At 33.3% G+C, this 18,971-nt stretch overlaps 1 protein-coding gene across 28 annotated transcripts in view; it reads right to left on the reverse strand.

The window, feature by feature from the left end:
* ZEB1 (zinc finger E-box binding homeobox 1) overlaps positions 1-18,971 on the reverse strand; it is a 180,216-nt gene that overhangs the window by 117,448 nt on the left and 43,797 nt on the right. For 6 of the 28 annotated variants that reach the window (XM_070501117.1, XM_070501122.1, XM_070501135.1 and 3 more), the window contains 3 exons: positions 16,560-16,713; positions 6,665-6,739; positions 2,044-2,184 (listed from right to left, as the gene is read on the reverse strand). The exons of 9 other annotated variants lie outside the window; for them this stretch is intronic. The gene's annotated coding sequence lies outside the window, so the exon portion shown is untranslated. Of the gene's footprint in view, positions 1-2,043; positions 2,185-6,664; positions 6,740-14,567; positions 14,687-16,559; positions 16,714-18,971 lie in introns of all 28 variants that reach the window. 13 more of the 28 variants (XM_070501119.1, XM_070501125.1, XM_070501124.1 and 10 more) reach the window with 5 other exon arrangements.

Below are 18,971 nucleotides of genomic sequence, written 5' to 3' on the forward strand. Positions count from 1 at the left end.
CCCTGAGCTAACATCTGTGCCAATCTTCCTCTATTTTGTATGTGGGATGCTGCCACAGCATGGCCACTGACATGGTGTAGGTCCACGCCTAGGAACTGAACATGGGCCGGTGAAGCGGAGTACGCTGAACCACTAGACCATGGGGCTGCCCCCAAAAGATCTTATTTTTGATACTCTAGCTACCGAAGACAAGATCTCAGTTGTCCCCACTTTTATATATTCATGCTACATAACTGATTTGAAATTAGAACACTAGTTCTAGAATGGTGAAGTAAATTTTCTTTTTACAAAATACATTGTTAATTCTATTGTACGACAAAGCTCATTTTTAAAAAGACGAGGAGTTTTTTAGGTTAAAAAAACTTCAGTTATAATAAAATTTTAGTTTAGCTAAGAAATAATAACTTGTTTAGTTGTTCTTACATCCCACTTTACATTTTTAGTAGGTTTGGCTTTTAATTCAAATTTTCCTCTCAACTGGTGCAAAGAGTTATTAACGCATTCATCCGTTATGTTCCACGCTATTATAAAGGTTAAAACTATTTAATATATGCACAAATGAGAATTCAAAGAAAATTATATAGAGAGATTATCTTGAATTACTCAGTAGTCTAATCTCTATTTCTTCACTAACATAACCTATATCATATCTACTTTGAAGATCTAAATCTTTTAAAGTTGCCTGCAGTTACAATAAGCAAGACTAGTTCTAACTCCTCAACTATTTACATACAAAAAAGTAAACTGGTTCCCAAGGTTTTTTCAAAAAAAGGTCTAACTTGTATTTTTTCTCTTTGTATCAGCAAAGACAAAGGTTGTTTTTCCTTCTTAATCTCTTTTATTATACACATATAGCAAGAACAATTGTTTTGAAAAGAGAGTAAAATTCACCATAAGATAAGGCTACTAGATTTCTCTCCAATTTCATGGTTCATGAGAAGTTCCCATTTTGCAGAACTAAAGTTCCCAAGATCACTTTAGGAGCTTGAAGAAGAAAGTAGGAATGAAACTGGAGATGGAAGGGTTTAATTCCCTCATCAGTACCCTAAGCCCTCACTGTCCACATCGCAGCATCCTGCTGATTACCATCTGAAAGGTTTTGTTACATACTTAGTCTCTTGGTGGCAGCCAAAGTTAATCTTATCTAATACTAACCTACTTTTAATCTTGATGACATTCTCAAAATCAACATGCCCCTGTTCTTCTTCATAGTCAATGAATGATACCTAAATGACAATTTACTTTAGGATTGGTCGTTTGGAGAGGTGTCAATAAATTATGCAAGAGAACAATAAGGTCTTCTGATGTTAGAGTTTAGAAGCAAAGCTGAGACATTAATTTATTTACCCTTCATAAGGTTTCCCTGGTGGAACTAACGTACATATTCTTCATTTCCTGAAAACAGGAAAAAGTTGTGGATAGGAAAAAAACTGCTGACTTTAAGTGATATTTTTTTCAACTAGGATCTGACAAGAAATTTTATGATCATATGCCTACTAAAGATTAAGAAGGCCTTGCTTCCATACTATCTGAAGCCTAATACAGATTTAAAAATGGTTTGAGGGACATTCTCTGAAGTAAAAGTAAGAGACAACTTCAAAAATATCTTGAAAAGCAATTCTTCAAAGCTGGTTTTATCAACTTAAGGTATTAAGTCACCAGACTGCTTAAATGCTGTCATTGTTTCAAAATTCTTGAACACAAATCTCAAGACATCCAAGAAGAGTTCTTGATGAGGGATAAATCACAGCAGTTATTAAACTGATTTAGATGTGGACTGAACTGGAAGACAAGGTTTACTAACTAGGATTTAAAAACAAAACAAAACAAAAAACACCTGTACTGCTCTAGGTCAAGCTTCACTTCTAAACGACAGAAACCATCTCTTGATGGATGTGTGTGATATCCTGCCCACAAGTGACTGCCTAGGCCATTTTTCTATGAGAAAGTCTGATGGTCTCAAACTCTGAATGGAGCATTCCAAAACCAGTCCTGCATCAGGAGTCTGGGCCCAGGAGCGTGCACTCACTACATAGTGCTTACCTTTAGAGAACAAGGTGGCTGACACAAACTGATAAGTTCTCACACCCCACACCTCCAAGAACACTGAAAAAGATCTGCAGATCTTTCCTGGTGCAGGAGGGACCTCTTTTTAATCTTCTTTGGTGGAAGTTTAAGATTTTCCTGAAGGACGAGAGAAGAGTAAAATATTATACTGAGATCACACCACTTGGTTCAAGTTTATTCATACTAAAAAATGTAGCTTCTGAAGAAAATAAATTAGATAAAATCAGTATTCCAAAAATCACACTTTTCTTTAAAAAAAAAAGTATCTTCTCCAAAGACTACTGAATGATTCAAATATTACTCCTTAAAACCAAAACCTTAAGTGACTAGTTCAACTTTTACCCCAGCACTGAACTATCAGTTGGGAAGTTGAGAAAAATATGGAAAAATTCTTGGTTGCCAAATGATGATAGTTGTAAATTCCATTTTTAAAAAATTAGTAAAGCTAAACTCATTGTAAAGCAATGACTTTATCAACGCCAGAAGAAATTCTGTCCTGCCTCTATACTTCCAAATAATGACATATGCATTTCCTGACAACTGATAGAAAAGCAGCCCTTTGAGTTGTGTTAAATGCCAGAGATCATATATGAAGAAGTCTACAAGTACATACTCTCTCTGAAGAAAAGGATTTTTTTAATACTGATTTTCTGCAGAGCCTTAAATAGTTTCCAGTGCATAGTAAGCAATGAAAAAATATTTGATAAATAGAAAGAATATTAACTAACTAGTCAACATTCTCAAGGTTGAAACTTGTATAAACTGAAAGAATTAGAAGCCCTCAAATGTTCTGAGGAGTTTGAAAATGTTACATAAAATTAATATTAACAATATCGACCTCTAATCATGTATTAAATAACTTAGGAATATAATGTTTTTAAAGTGCTATATCGGTGAGAAAATGCTATAAAGATATTATTACAACACAAACTCCTGAAAAGAAATGGAATACTTTGTTAAGATCAGGAAATCATATACTGTATCTTAAAAATATATTACCAAATATAAGAATAAAAGTATTAATATGGATAAAAAGTAACATGTCTTAATATTTTAGTATTATTTTTCATCTTTTTGAAGAGTAGGTCTACATAAACCAAGTGATAATATGGTTATCTGTATCTATAATTCTGTCTAAGTAAATTATTATCATAATATTACACTGAAATCAGAAGATGCCGTTCTATCAGTTAGGTTTTCATATGTATTTTAAGCAAATATGTACATTTTGTTCAGTCTTAAAAAACACAAAATTTAAACAAGAAATGCTGAATACTATTATTTGTTTTTCTGTAACATACAGACTATTACTAAAAAGAAAAAGTGATTTCCTTCAAGTGTTTTCCAACTCTTTGCAAATTTAATAAATTAGAGAGAAAAAGAAGAAATGCTAAAATCAGTGACAGATAAATCAATCATATTGATAAAGGAATTAATATGTATGTGTTTTTAAATCCAAAATGCAAGGCCACTAGAATCAGAAGAAAGAACTATTACAAAGTACTTGATTCCGCTTGACCCCAAATTCCACAGACGTGGAACTAGTCCTCAAAATAAACTGGACAGTGAATACGGAGCATTTTATTTCAGGGTATAGGCAACCATTTAATGTATAGCCAAAACTACGATAGGAAAACAGGCAGTAAATTTAGGACTTACGCTTACTCCAAATCATTAAAACAATGCTTTAGCTGATAGATTATGCCTTGATTACAGTAGTAAAAAGCTTTTTACATTTCACAAATAACTGTATCAGGAAATCAGGCTTAAATGTGAAAAAAGGAAGATTTAAAAAAAAAACTTTAGAAGCTCACTTAATTTAGAACCATTTTCCTATTTTGGACATCTTGCAAACCTTTGAAACTAACTTTGGGTGGAAGGAGTGAAAATAGTTACAAAGAACTAAGAGTAACAATATGTCAAAGGAGCCAAAAGGGGTAAAGGAAAATACAAAGTTGAAATTTTGCTGAATGGAAAAGATTCCGCTAGCTGCTTGAATCTCCCAGGCCCAGGAGGGTGAAGAGAGGAAACAAGTTCTCCAGATAGAGACCCTGACTAGGAACTCCTTTCAAGTCCTGATTCACACTGGTGGATAATGGATCTTTTGCCTCATTTCCACTAGCAGGAAAGATGAAGTCTAAGATTAGTACATTCAGTGATTTAATGTTCAATTTTTAATTTCAATTGCAAGTACAGATTATTAAGCTATACTACCAACTAATTTAAGCTCCTTACGAAACTGCCCTGAGCAATCTACGTTCTCTGTTTCATCTTGACAAAAGTTTCTCATACTGTCTGTAGTGAAAGACCACATTGTGACCCATGCTCTTGGACGACTGCTCAGAACGAATACTCAGCTCAGACTACACAGACCTCTCCAGGCAGCTTTGTTAATAACCAGACCAGTCTACCCTTCGATGAGATAACAGAGCTGATGCTCTGGGATGACAGAAATCTCACATTGCTATGGAAGTTTCTAAACAAGTACCCAAATCGACAGTAAGCATTTAGTCATGGACTAATATAACCAGCACTAGTCCACTGCCCATACTTTATGGAGTGTTACAAGCGTAGGGTCTTATAATATTGTTCCTTACACGTTTTTACTGAATCCAATTTTCAGTTTTAATTCATTTGTGCCCTTAGAAATTACTAATAAATCATCAATGACTTGTTCCAGTATATTCCTTTTATCAGTTCTCTCTGCAGCACTCTACAATAGAATTTTTGGCAGTGGTAGAAATGTTCTATATCCGTTCTGTCCAAATGGTAAACATTAGCCATGTGTGGCTATGAGCACTTGAAAGGTGGTGAGTGTGACAGACAGACTGCATTTTAAATTTTACTAAATTTAAATTAAAATTGCCACATGGGGCTATTGGCCACCATATCGAACAGCACAGTGCTGGAGTGCTGGATTACTTTCACTTATCTGTTAATGAGCATTCTTAAAAAATCACCCATTTCCTTTGATCCTAACACAAATATTTTAATTGTGAATATCACTTTCCATATGTATATATAGGTATTTACATACTTGTAATCATGACATATAAACTTACTATTTTCACTTACACCTAACACTTCATATTTCCAGAACTGTGCTAATACCGTGGCCACTAGCCCCACATGAGTATTTACATTTAAATAATGTTAAGTAAAATAAAAAATTCAGTTCCTCAGTTGCCTGACCCACATTTCAAGCGCTCAGTAGCCACATGTGGCTAATGGCTACCACACTGGACAGTGCAAATTATAGAATATTACCATCAACACAGAAAGTTCTGTTGGATAGCTGTTCTAGAGTCTTCAAAAATAACCATTTAAAGACAATATAATATTTTACATTAATGTTCTATAATTAGTCTCAACTTGGGCATCTTTCTATATATATGATTTATAATTAGCATATTTATTTCTGAAATTCCTACTAGTGAAATATCTGAACATTACTGTGACTCTCGGCATATACTCCTGTATTACTGGCCAAAAAAGTTTGGCTTCACTGCTTACCTTGTCAATATGAGATTTCTTCTAAAAAAATTTAGCTCCTTTAAATACAATGAAAAAACTGTATCTTAAAGTCATTTTAATTTGTAATTTTGTGATAAGTGCATGGGTAAATATCTTTCCTCACATTTCTTTACTGTTCATATTTCCTTATTTTCATATTCCTAATCTTCATATTTTTTCTCATTTATATATCAGGATCTTGATGTCTAAATCTGTATATTCTGCGATATCTTTGTAACTTTTGATGCAAATATTTTCCACAATCTTCTGTGATTCATTTAATATTTCATACAAATTCTTTTAATTATAATACTTGTCTAAAATATTATAATCAAATATTCTATAATTAAATAATTAAATATCTAATTAAACATTCAAGTACATCTTTACTTTGGTAAGTTTTACTAATGCTTCAAATATGAGATGTAAAGGTATTTTCTATGCATTTTTTTAAATTCCTATGGTTGTATAAAATATGGATAAAACATTTTCTTGTCTAATCAGTCTCATAGTTATACCACTGAATACCACTACTTAATACCATTGAATGAATATCCTTTAAGTGGCCTCTCCTTTAGGAAAGAATATTTTATCATATGTAAGTTGTTGTATATAGATAGGACTAATTTTGGATTCCTCATAATGCTCCAGTAATCCATGTTTTACAAGATGGAAAAAAGTTTACTGTTCAGAATTCCTCTTAATAAGGCAACTGTATTAACTCGGAAAGTGTGAGACTACAAGTGGGGCATGGATGTGGACAGTAATGTTTTGGTCGAAGACTAAGAAAAAAATTTGCTGCTTATATCACCTGTTCAGAGTTTCTAAACTCACAAAATGCTAAATATTTGAAACTAGTAAAGGGCTGGTTTCACATCTGTATTGACACTGGCAGAAATCGGGGTGGCATGCAAGCAGAGGCAGAGAAATATGAGATGATAAGTCAGGCACAGGAATTCGCATAGGTCACAGGATGAAGGCCATTTCTCTTGACTCTCGCTGACCAGGAAGTCAGGGTTCCAGAAAAATTTATATCTACATCTCCACAGGGCAGAGAGGCCTCTCCTGGCGCCAGATTACACACCTATGCGTACGTCACCGTCACTGTTTAGACTGCTTTAAAAAGCTTCCGGGTGAGACTCCCCTCATTGTAGAATCACTGCAAAATAAAATAAACCACTAAGAACTTTGAAAGTTACAAGTAAACTTAAAAAAATCTATAAATCACTTTTAGTCATATAATTTGCCAATCTTCTCATGATTCAGAAATAGTTTCCCTCCATTTATTTGAATCTTCAAATGTTTTCAATATGTTAATGATTTCTTTCTAAAGGTCTAACACCTTTCTCAAATTTATTGCTAAGTATTATATTTTGTTTGTTACACTTCTGAGTAGGGTTTTGCCCCATTATATATTTTTCAGCTGGTATAGAGTATATCCAGGGCTTTACTAAATTTTTATTATTTATAAATGGTTTTAAAGCTAACTGCCACAGATTTTCCAAAACAATCATGTCATCTAAAAATGAAATATTTTGGTTTTATTTCTTCTTCTTCAGGTTTTGTTAATTAACAAATGGAATTAGCGGTGACTGTTAAATAACCTAATAATAAAAATGGTGATTGTTTTATTCCTGAATTTAAGTTTAAGACTCTAGCAATATGAAGTAATTCCTACTTCTATGCTACTGCTCTGCTAGATGACACTGTTCAGCTTGCTGACTTAATGAAGTATCCTGTTCCTTGAGGCTCAGCTTATCACCTGTGACTCATCACACAGCAGGGTATTTGACCACGGAGAACTGGGAAAAGTCGGCCAGCTCCTAGATGAGCAACACTGGATATGCTGTCTATATAAAGTTATCCTAATACTGACCGTGTCATGAAAATCAAATAAGAAATGTCGTTATTCTATAAAAACCCTACAATTACATGAGTACTTAAGTGCTATGTGTTCCTCACATCTAAAGTTAATCTTGGATATTAAATTAGATATTAAAGATATTTATGGTATTAAAAGCACCAGCTTTCTTTCTAGGATGAACTATTTTAGGGAAATCAAAAAGCCAAAGTAAATGAGGGAAACTTCTCCGTTATAGAAGAATTTCCACTAATAACTGTGGAAGGGGTGGCAGATTAAAAAATTCATTATCTTGCAAACCCTAATGATAGAACTGGTTCAGAGAACAATCTGAACAATGGATGAAACCATGAAGGAAAGGTTGATGGGAAACTCTCAACGGAGAGATTGGGCTGTCACCACTGACCCACTTGAGCATCACTGAGCGTGTGACAGCAGACCTTATATGCTCCTTGGTGTGAAGCAGCAGGAAGGAACAGCCCCCTGTATGAAGCATTCCTAGCCACCCTCCCCAACACCAAAATCAAAGCTTAACCTGAATAATTAGCATTTGGAGCTAACTTCTAATTTACAGGAAATTTAGAGGTTAGAGGAATAAATTAACAGGGGAAGCCAATAGCAAAATCCAGAACGGGGGCTATTCTAGGGGAAAGCTCACCCAGTTTTTTAAATAAGTCATGAACAGAAAGGAAAGAAAGAGGAAGGGAAGAAGCAGGGGAGGAAGGAGGGAGGTAAATAGGTGGTGGGGAAGAAAAGACACTTGAATTATACAACAGTCCTAACAACCAAATGCAATATGGATCTTGTCTGGACTCTGAAGGAACCATCCATATGTAAAACGCCATTCTGAATCAAAAGCAGGGGAAACCGAACAGAGATATAACATCAGGTGATAAATAATTATTGTTAATTTTGGTCGATGTGATAAAGATATTATAGTTATATGAGAAAAATATCTTGTTTTCTAAGAGATGTAAAATTAAGAATGCAGGAGTAAAAAGATTTGATGTCTGGGATCTGCTTTAAAATAGTTGAGAAAAAAAGGAGAAAATAGATGAAGCAAATGTAGCAAAATTTTGCTACTTGTTGGATCTGGGCCATACATACAGGGAGTTTATTATACTAATGTCTCTTCTTTTGTATATGTTTGAAGTTGTTCACAGTAATTTTTTTAAATTTAGGACCCTGGAACATCATCTATTAAGCCACATATATTCTAGCGTAAGTAAAAATAGAACTAGTATGTACTACTCTACTACACAGCAAACATTCACAACCTATATAAAGCAGAGATGCAAAAGATAGGACAGAATGCTCTGTGACTGGCACAGACATGTCCACATTTTAAAAGACCCATTTTAAAATTAAACTTAACATGCATATCTTGTTCCTCTGTATATGTATATTAGGAAAGAAAAAAATTTTGTGAATTCTAGTCCAACGATACTTTAGGAAGCAAAGTTTCAAAGAAATAAAATAATTTGTACCGCCAAAACAAAGAAGAGATATGACAGTTCGTAGGGCACACTGAACCAATGCAAATTATTTCACTTTGCTATCTTAACTCCTTCATATCTCAATAAACTCATGCCGTATTCTGATTTTAATGGTACATATTACTTGGGTCTGCATTTTCAAAAACTGTCCCATGATTCAAATGACTCCTTACTTAACCAACTGATATTCTCTTCTGTGAATGATACTGATTGGTCTAAGTAATAGGTGGTAGTGTGTTACAGCCTCACTGTACTATAAAATAGTGTACTCAAGCATTCAAGTGAATGACAGATAGAAGTCTAACATCCATGGAGATATCTGGATTTATCTGCTCCTCTTAAAAATTTAAATGAGTTTCTAATGGGTAAAGTATATGGCAAAAATACATTTAAACCTGAAAGACTTCTCCATGCCCTTTGCATATTCCAGCACATGCAAGTCCACCGAAGGGCACCAGTCAGTCATCATTTCCCCCCTCCTCACTGAAAGTACCCTACAGCGTTAAGATGGGACTGTCTACTTGTCATGCTATTTTCACAGCAGTCAGAGAGGTTATTTTTGCTGGTTCTTTACTTCACTTTCACTGTATTAATGATTGCTTAATGATGTATAAGACTTTTTCTACATGATAACAGAGTAAGCAAATTCTCAAAAACATAGTTATTTTTATGTTATTTTCTTATAAAATTCAATCTTACTTCATATGATTGCATGTTAATATTTCCTCCAAATAATTTGTAAATTTAAATAGTATCCTTGTCCAAAAAGTGTTCAGATTCAATGCCCTTGTAACACTTTTAACATTTAAAATGTAGTAGCTCACAATATAGGTGTTCTTAAATCTTCTATTAAGCCTATAAAGGCATCTATTTTAACTCTGATTTTTTATATAAAAATTATTCTAATTATGACTATAGTAGCATCTAGTAGTTCAATAGGCATACCAACTAATTTCATATGGCGAGTAGATATATATAGCATTTTCCACTTAATATTCACTTGACTTGAAACCTACCAGGGCACAGACCTCCACCACACTGGTGCAGAACTGGATAAGATAGTGGTGCTTCAATTAGCAGCTCCCAAATACTTCTCTCTTCTTTAGTAGGAGCGAACAGTGTTCAGTGAGATCATTTGGTAAAGCAAACCAACATATATGTATATATAAATCAGTCTTGTTTTCTTTTCCCTTAGAATGTTATAGTCTACTTTTTAATGAATTAGTAAATTAATGAGAACTGATGATCTATTTGCAAAACTAGATATGTACTACAGTGTTGCAAATGGCAGAGTTGGTAATGCTGCTGCAGCTATTTAAAACCGGGTCATGTAGAGTTAGTCCAAAGGTTTTAAAAAAAAACTTGGTGTCTGTTGAAAATACTTATTAGAAAAAAAATTTAACCACGTAACAAAGAAATCAGTTTGAAATTAGGCAAATTAAAACGGGTTTATAAAGAGTTAGTCCAAAAGACACAAAAAAATACTTTGGTATCTGTTGAATATGTTTAATAGGAAAAAAAACTTTAATCACATAACAAGGAAATCAGTTTTAAATCAGGCAGACTAAAGAAATTCTACATTCCCCTTGTGAAAGAACAAAACATAATTTATATTGGAATATTTGAGAAGTCTTGAAATAGTATATGTGAAAATGAGTAATGTATTTTCACTTGAAGGCATCATGTAAAATATCCTGTAGAACATAATTCTTTTTTGGGGGGGGCGATGAAGAAGACTGGCCCTGAGCTAACATCTGTTGCCAATCTTCCTCTTTTCTTTCCCTCTCCCCGAAGCCCCAGTGCATAGTTGTATACCCTAGTTGTACGTCCTTCTAGTTCTTCTATGTGGGAACCAACTCAGCATGGCTTAATGAGCAGGATCCAAATTGGTGAACCCTGGGCCACCAAAGCGGGGTGTGCGAACTTAACCCCTACGCCACCAGGCTGGCCCCAGAACAGAATTCTTTACTCAGGATATTTAGACATTAAAAAACTGTATGAATTCTTAGGTTTTCATTTCAATTTGAAGTAATTATTTGGGATGTACATAAATGTGTACATATATATGCAAGCATATACACACACATACCTATGAGATACACACATATATATATAATAAGGAGACTGAGATGCTAAGATGGCCTCATAATTTCAATAGGTTCATGTTTCTAAGATCCCTGCATTTTTTAGTGACAGAGCAGAAACTATATCTCAGATTTTCTGTTTCATGTCTGTGTTCTTTCCATGGTTCTAGTCTTTCTAGGGCCTAAGTAGAGTGATAGCATAATTTTTTTAGACTACCATGACACTATTATTAGTAAGTACTAGATAGCTAGTAAGTTTTCAATAGACAATTGTTGACTGATTCTATGCGAACTAGTTGTGGCCATGGGAAACCACATGTAGTATTCAAATAATTTTCTTTCATTTGGAATTTTACAATGAAAGAAATCTTTCTGTATTGCAAACAAAGACACTTGATTATGAAATACCTATTTTAGATTTAATTCAAATATTTCATCTGAAAACAATTCATTGAAGTACTTACACTTATTACAATTAAATTGAATTAATCCACAAATATATAAATTCTCTTTTTACGAATGCAGACTTAAGCCACAGGATTACAGCTCAAAGAAAGTGTCAAATTAAATTTCACCCTGAAATTATTTTCCAGTAAGAATTACTTAGCAAAAATTATTTAACTCTTAAGATATTTTGCTAGGATACTAAACTAAAAGATACAGTAAATGCCTACATAAAAAAAATATTTTTACAAATTTAAAAATATTTTCATAAATTATATATAGAAGTAGCTAATGTAATATATGACTATCTTAACAAGGAAACAATTTATTTCCTATTAAGTATCAAGTATTGCTATATATGATTAAATTTACAAATATTACAAATACAGTGCAGACTATTACAGGAAGGAATCCTTTGTTGAGATTTCTTCAGGGAAAAGAATATTTAATATCAACCTAGTCATTTCCTTCCCTAATTTTCTCTAATCTGGTTTAGGCTTATCTTCCAGGGAGTAAATAAGAGATGATCGTTGCTACTTCCTCTTCTAGATGAGAAGAATCAGTTCTATGATGCCTGGGATAGACTTAGTCTTGGGTTAAATGCTGAGATAATCTTGATCCTGGAGATGAAAACTATGGAGGCCACTGAGTGACTGCAATATTGCTGCTAGAGAGGGCCCAAAGCTTGGGTGAGAATTTCACCGGCATTTTGTTTAGCATTAATAAAGATAACAGCTCTTTGTAGTGTAAGATATTTATATCTGAAGCATCTTTCTGCAGTTATTTCAGTTGGCCCAACTCTGTGCATTAGCTAGGACATTTCTGACATGAGGAAATTATTATCACTATTGTTACTGTTGTTGCTAACTACAACAACACACGGAGTCCCCTCTGTAAGCACTTTCTATGGGCTAGGTACTGTTCTAGGCATTGTATATGTATCAAATAACAATTTTTTTATCACGCATGTACTTTTATCATCCCCATTGTACAGATGAGGAAACTGAAGCACAGAGGAGTTATACAACTTTCCCAAGATTGCAAAACTTGTGTCAGAGCTAATACTCAAACCCAGTCAGTATGACTCTAGAGCCAACTTATTAACCACACAGCTTGGAAATTTTTAATGTAAAACTGCTTCATACAATTTTATTAAATGATCTGTACAATGTATAACATACATGATTGGCATTATGAGTTTGTTCTGCTCATATTCACATTTCTTGATACTCAGAAACTTATCTTTTCATGGTGATTTTTTGCTTTAAATAAGCTATACAAAAAACAAGACTATTTCAGTCTCTACTAATTTCTAAGACCATTCTCTAAGAATTTGTGTCTAATTTATATGTTAGAATAGACAACCTCAGTTCATGAGGAAAGTAGACTGATTAAATTATTAGCATGCTACAGATCAATTCTCAAGGTATCCTTAAGAAAGGACTGCTTTGTTTTTATAATGTTACAAACCACTATACTTTATTGTGACTGTTGTTTAATGTCCTGACAGACTATAACTTGTCACATCAATGTTACTCATGACTAGGCCTCCACAGCCTAGGGCAGTTCCTGACACAGAGCAGGCTGTCAATAAGGATTTACAGAATGAATGAAAGAATGGGATGTGCTCTTTTACCTCTTAAGTTTAACAAAGATCCTACAGTAAGTAGTAGCTTAATATTGCTAGTAACATCTATTCCATATAAGATTTTATATATTTAATTATTATGAATATATTCAAATTTTCAAGCTGTATCACAAATTTCCTTCAAATAATCCCTGTAATTTTTATCAAGCAAGAATTCCCTCTTTATAAACTTCAATCATAGATTCCTAAAAGAATGGATTTTGAAAGGCACTCCATTTTATTTTCTGCATTTAAAAGGTACTTCCTTATAGTGAACTGAAAACGTTCTTTTCCTTCCCACAACCTATAAACAATAAATTTATTAAAATTTTCCTTAATCAAACTTCCAATTCCATGCCATTGTTAATCACCATTTCTTCTGACAGTAGTAGCCCCAAATTTCAAAACAGAAGCCATTATATTACAACATACACGTCCAATGAGATACTGCATTGTTTGCTATACTGAAAAGTTATATAGTTAAAAATTGATGACTATTGGTGGACCTTTGTTTGCTTGGAAACAAGAATCATGTTTCATTCATTTCAGTAAAAGAAATGCTATGTATCACATTTCATCTGTGATGTTTACACATCTATGTGTTTTAAATATCTTTGTGTGGCTAAATGCCCAGTTCTCCAGCTGACATCATGAACCAATCAAAGCTAGCTGCATAGAACCAAAAAGAGCTGTCAAGGAAATGAAATGTCATGGCATGGCAAGACATGTTACCAGCAAGGAACATTTCCCTCAGGACACTCCTTCTGAGGGGTGGGGAGAATATCTCTCTCCCAGCACTGACAAGCAGAACTGCCTAGGTAACTGAGCTAAGAGCTTCAAATCAGAACACTTGAAAGTGAGGTTGGTGACCTCCTCCTGGGCCTATCTAGGAAAAACTAAATTTAAAAGTCACTGTAGAGATTAAATTCAACGTAATAATTTTGAGGAAAAAGTTAACAATGGACTTAATTTGGATTTTTGCTATTTGAAAAAGACATTTATTTTCTATAAATAGCTTATATAGTTTAGCAGTAAGTTAGGGAAAGGTCACTTTTATTATAAAAGTAGATTTTTTAAATTTTAGTTTCTGATTTTAGTTTCATATTAGATTGTATACTCTAATTCAATGTGTTTATATTATCAGCTGAATAAAGAAAAGCTAGATTTTGATGATAATTTTTTAAAATGTTGACAGATTTAACATACGAAAACTAACCATTATTTTTCAAACATCACTAGATGAGATTCTCTGTCCTACTGAAAACGTGTAAACATTTAGGCATCCAAATGCTCTACCATTTTATTTTCAAAAATTTAGTAAATATGTATGCTTTAGAATAAATTTATAAAAGAAAAATTTTACATTATTTTATTTCAAAAAGGGATAAAAGTTGATTGAGGAAACCATACTACCATTAAAAAAATGCATGTAACAACTCAATGATATAAAATGAGTGATGAATAAACTCCCGTACCGCTTGATGCTAGAACGGAACAGTTGCTAAGGGGAGGACAGCAGTTCGTTTATGGTTGACATCCTTTAATTAACGAACTCAGCTGAAGAAATCATGGTCCTCATTCATTGCATTCAATCCTGAAATGTTAAAGGATCCTATGAGAATCCTCTCCCATAAGGGAAAGTCTCACATAAGAACACTACTTTGACAAGGCTTTCTTATAAATTCTTAAGAATCTAAGAAAATAGAACAGCAGCATAAAAATTGTATTTTACCATGGTTAGAATTTAGTCTTTCTGCACATCTTGCTTAGAAGATACTCATTTAATAGAATTATAAACTTAAAAATTCCAAAAAGCAAGTTATCAACTCAATTTAAGAAATAACTGTGTGGGTCTGCGCAACCATATTGCTTCTACTCTCATAGTAACCTATACCTTTCCAGAGTATTGGTTCCAGTCGCAATTTTACATTTGTCTTTGTAATTTTATCTACACTGTAATTGCCATCTACACTGGGAGTTCAAGAGCAGGTAGGAAGTATCTCTGTTTTTAATTCACCATTTTATCTTCAGACCTAGCTGAAATGATAACACATAGCAGACAGTCTACAAAAATTTGAATTATTAGATGGATGGACTGAAGGACAGATGTTGCCCTCTGGAGTATTTAGTTCACTGTCAATGTCTGAAGGCTGATACGATGACGTGCTGTGCAAGGTGTACGTCATACGTGCTATTCCTGATCTGTTTGTTATTAAGCTCTAGAAAACAGTTAAGAACACGGTCATATTCAATTAACATCATTTTGACATCTCTAATTGAGCAAGAAAAATTACTCAAACTATGTAAATCTCAAAAATTCTAAGTTTGACAACAGAATAACAATCTATCATTAATGTCCGACCTTCATCACCCAATATCTAGCAACCACAAACCTACTACGTCCATGGAGACACTAGAATAAGTGCTGATAAGCAGTGATTTGAGATTCCAACCGTTAAGCTACTTCGTCCACTCCTGTCCAAAGTTAACACAACTAATCATGGAGCTGATACGACACGGATATCTGAATAAAGGAGTATGTAGGAACCAAATACAATGAGGATGAAAATATTAAGTTTAAGGCTACTTGAAGCACATAAAAATGTAGCCAAATTTGAATTATTTTCTCAATGCAAACATGTGTAAGGCAGGGGAGAGATGTCTGCTTTTACCACCAAAATGTGATACTGTGCTATATTACAAATAACGACTCCACATTATTTGGCTATACAAACATCTAATCTTGAGAATTTAATATTTTCCATGGAAGTATAGTAGCAATGATATATATATATATCTTTTTTTGTCTTAAGGTTAAGTGAAAATGATAACTATTTGGAACATAACAATGAAAAAAATCTGTCATATGCATTATCCCATTTGATCAACACAGAAATTACATACTTTTAAAGGCCTAATGTTAAACTAGGTGAATATTATTATATGACATTATACTTGCTTTCTTTTTCCCCCTATTATTTTACAATGGAAGTAAAAAACAAAACAGGAATCAACAGACTACTTTATTGAAAAATTTATGACATTTACTTTAAGGAGGAAGTATCTATGAAACTAACACAAATTCAGTTTGGGATAAATTTTTTTTTAAAGTTAAACTTTACTCAAGCAATATTTATAACATGCTATTTTTAAAGACAATTAACTACAGTTGAACTACAAAAAAACCTGAATTTGTTAAACTAGACATGAACTGTTTGCTGATTTTTCACACTTTTATTACTATTTTCTTATCAACATTAAGCATATAAAATCTCTTATCTATAAAACCTTTATTTGCATTTATTCTATTCCAAATGTAAGTCACAGACATATAAATTCAAACATTTGGCATTAATTATGTCCTAGATTTTAAAAGTTCTAAAATTTTAATTCAAATATAATAAACTGGTATGCTTTACACACACACAAACACACACACAGACGGTATAATTTAAGTGAAAACTCACCATTGATTTTCCTTTGACAGTCACTCCATTAGTTTTCTTGATAGGGCCTTCCTATGTCAAGCAGACAGTATCCAAATCGCAAAATGACTTTTGGATGCTCACGTCTTCAGATGGGAGTTTTCGGCCAATTGCCAGTTGAGAATTTAAACTGAAACTAAATTACCCAAACTTTATTAAGTTGTTTCCACACCCACCAACTGATAATGAGCAACGACTCTAAATCGGAAAATAAAGTGAGTGACTTTGATTTACTTCCTTCCAAGCAGCTGTAACACTATGTTTAAGAGGAAATGTTGGGACCACAAAAAAGTCTCAAATTCTAATATCTTCAGAGAATAGTTTTAAGTAAACTTCAATTGCTTCTAAAAAAGTTCCCTCAATTATTCTGTAACCCAAATTAATACATGATAAAGACGGTATTCATTTAATGATGTATCTGTAAATTAAAGAGTCACAAATTTAAGTTCTGTCAAACACAGACTCCATTTTAAAACTAATTGCAATATTTGGAAACACTTTGACAATATCATCTATACTCATAAAACACTTATAAGTCATCAACTGCTTGTAGTAGTACATACTCCAAGAAGTTAAAGTTACACTGGAGAGAGATGCTCCGGCTGCCAAAGTCATTCTTTGTATGGAGAAAACAAAATTCACAGTTACCAACTTCTAATTCTAGTGCAGAAAGAACTCTGCCCCTTTTCTGTACCAATTTAGGCTCTTTGCCTCTTAATTATTATAGCTAACCTTTGTAGAGCCTGTCAATTAAATATGAATTTTGACCATTAGGCTTTATGATTGCTGAGTTTTACAGTCTCTGTTTTGATTCTTCTCAAATACCAGGCATATTAAATTGTTCTCATATGTTAAGATATGCCTCAGAGGCCCAATACCATTTCTGCCCAGCTATAAGTTGGCCCATTTCAATAGTTATTTATCCTTGACAATTTAAGTCTTTGGCAAATGTACAGTAGAGTAAAGCTAAAATGAAAACATGAAAGGAAAGGAAAACACATCCTTATCTTCCTAAGGTATCATGTTTACCATTGATTGAAAATTGTTTCTGAACGTCAACTATTATAGGTCTAAAATTAAATGCATATAACTAAGCTAGTTACGTAAGATTCAGATTAGAATGCTAAACGTAACATGTACCCCAAATTCTCATATAGTCAATGTGCCCACTCTCTGGTCCATAAACACACGAGTACATGTGCACATGCAGGCACATCTATCCAACCCATACTCTGACAGCCGTTCCCCTATCATATAAGAAGGAATATAAGGTGAATAATCAATTCATGGTTACATCAAGAGAAACTGACTTCAGAACCAAGTGTATAGCTTAACAAAACTGTGTCTTGAGTTAATCACACTGACCCCAAACAGTCTGATATCCTAGAAACAGGCTATCCCATTCTATCCAATAATTTTAATCCAAAATCCTCAATAGCAATAACATTTATAAACTATTTAGAGACTAACAGAGTTCTTTCCTAGGTACTAAGAGATACAAAGAAAAGGTTAAACTCCTTTCTCAAGGAGCTTACAATCTAAAATTTAACATGGGGGCGGGGGGAGGAGAAAACAGCTCATAAAGACATACAAATGGCTAGATTTCCAAGAAAGAAACAAATACCTTGCGGCAGCTTAAATTGTTTGAATAGGTCTGTCACATGTGGGGCTGATCTGAGAAGACTTTATATCAAGAAGCATTTTTAAAGCAGAAAATACACAAGCACTTTATTCTTATTCAACCTGATGAAACCCACAAAATAAAAATTAATTAAACATAGGAAATGGCTATGGAAGTATCCATGTCCTCACTCTGGAAGACCAAAGATAAATTCCTTAGCCAAATAAAATCACAGAACATGGAGATACATACATTTTAAAAAATCAGGCTTTCGGTATAAGAGAAATAATTCTAAATTTCTTCATATCACTCATCCTAATGACTACAATCATCATGGCAGTAATTTAATTTTTAATACAAGAGACACAATCCTGAAAAGTCACTATCAGACTAACAAATCACAAATCAAAAAGCACAGAATTATCCTCGTGGTGTGGATAACATCATCAATAATGCACCTAAAACAACAAAACTACTTTCACATTCCAGCAATGAGGAGCAGCAAGTGACCCGCCAATGTGTTTACGTGTTTGTATATAATCTTAAATATATTCTACTAATCCAATTATAAGAGTTTTAGAATTTAATCCTACCCCTCATTTTATAAATGAAGAAACAGGTCTAGTAATATGACATTATTTGCCCAAAGTCACACTGCTAGTCAGCAGCAAAGTCAAGACCCCTTAAGAATAAACACATCTTTTACTATATAATCAAGGAAAGAAATAGTTATGCCTAAGAAAGAGATATAATTTTATTAAGAAGATTTCAAC

Source organism: Equus asinus, chromosome 29 (assembly GCF_041296235.1).
Source record: "Equus asinus isolate D_3611 breed Donkey chromosome 29, EquAss-T2T_v2, whole genome shotgun sequence".
NCBI classification, from domain to species: domain Eukaryota; kingdom Metazoa; phylum Chordata; class Mammalia; order Perissodactyla; family Equidae; genus Equus; species Equus asinus.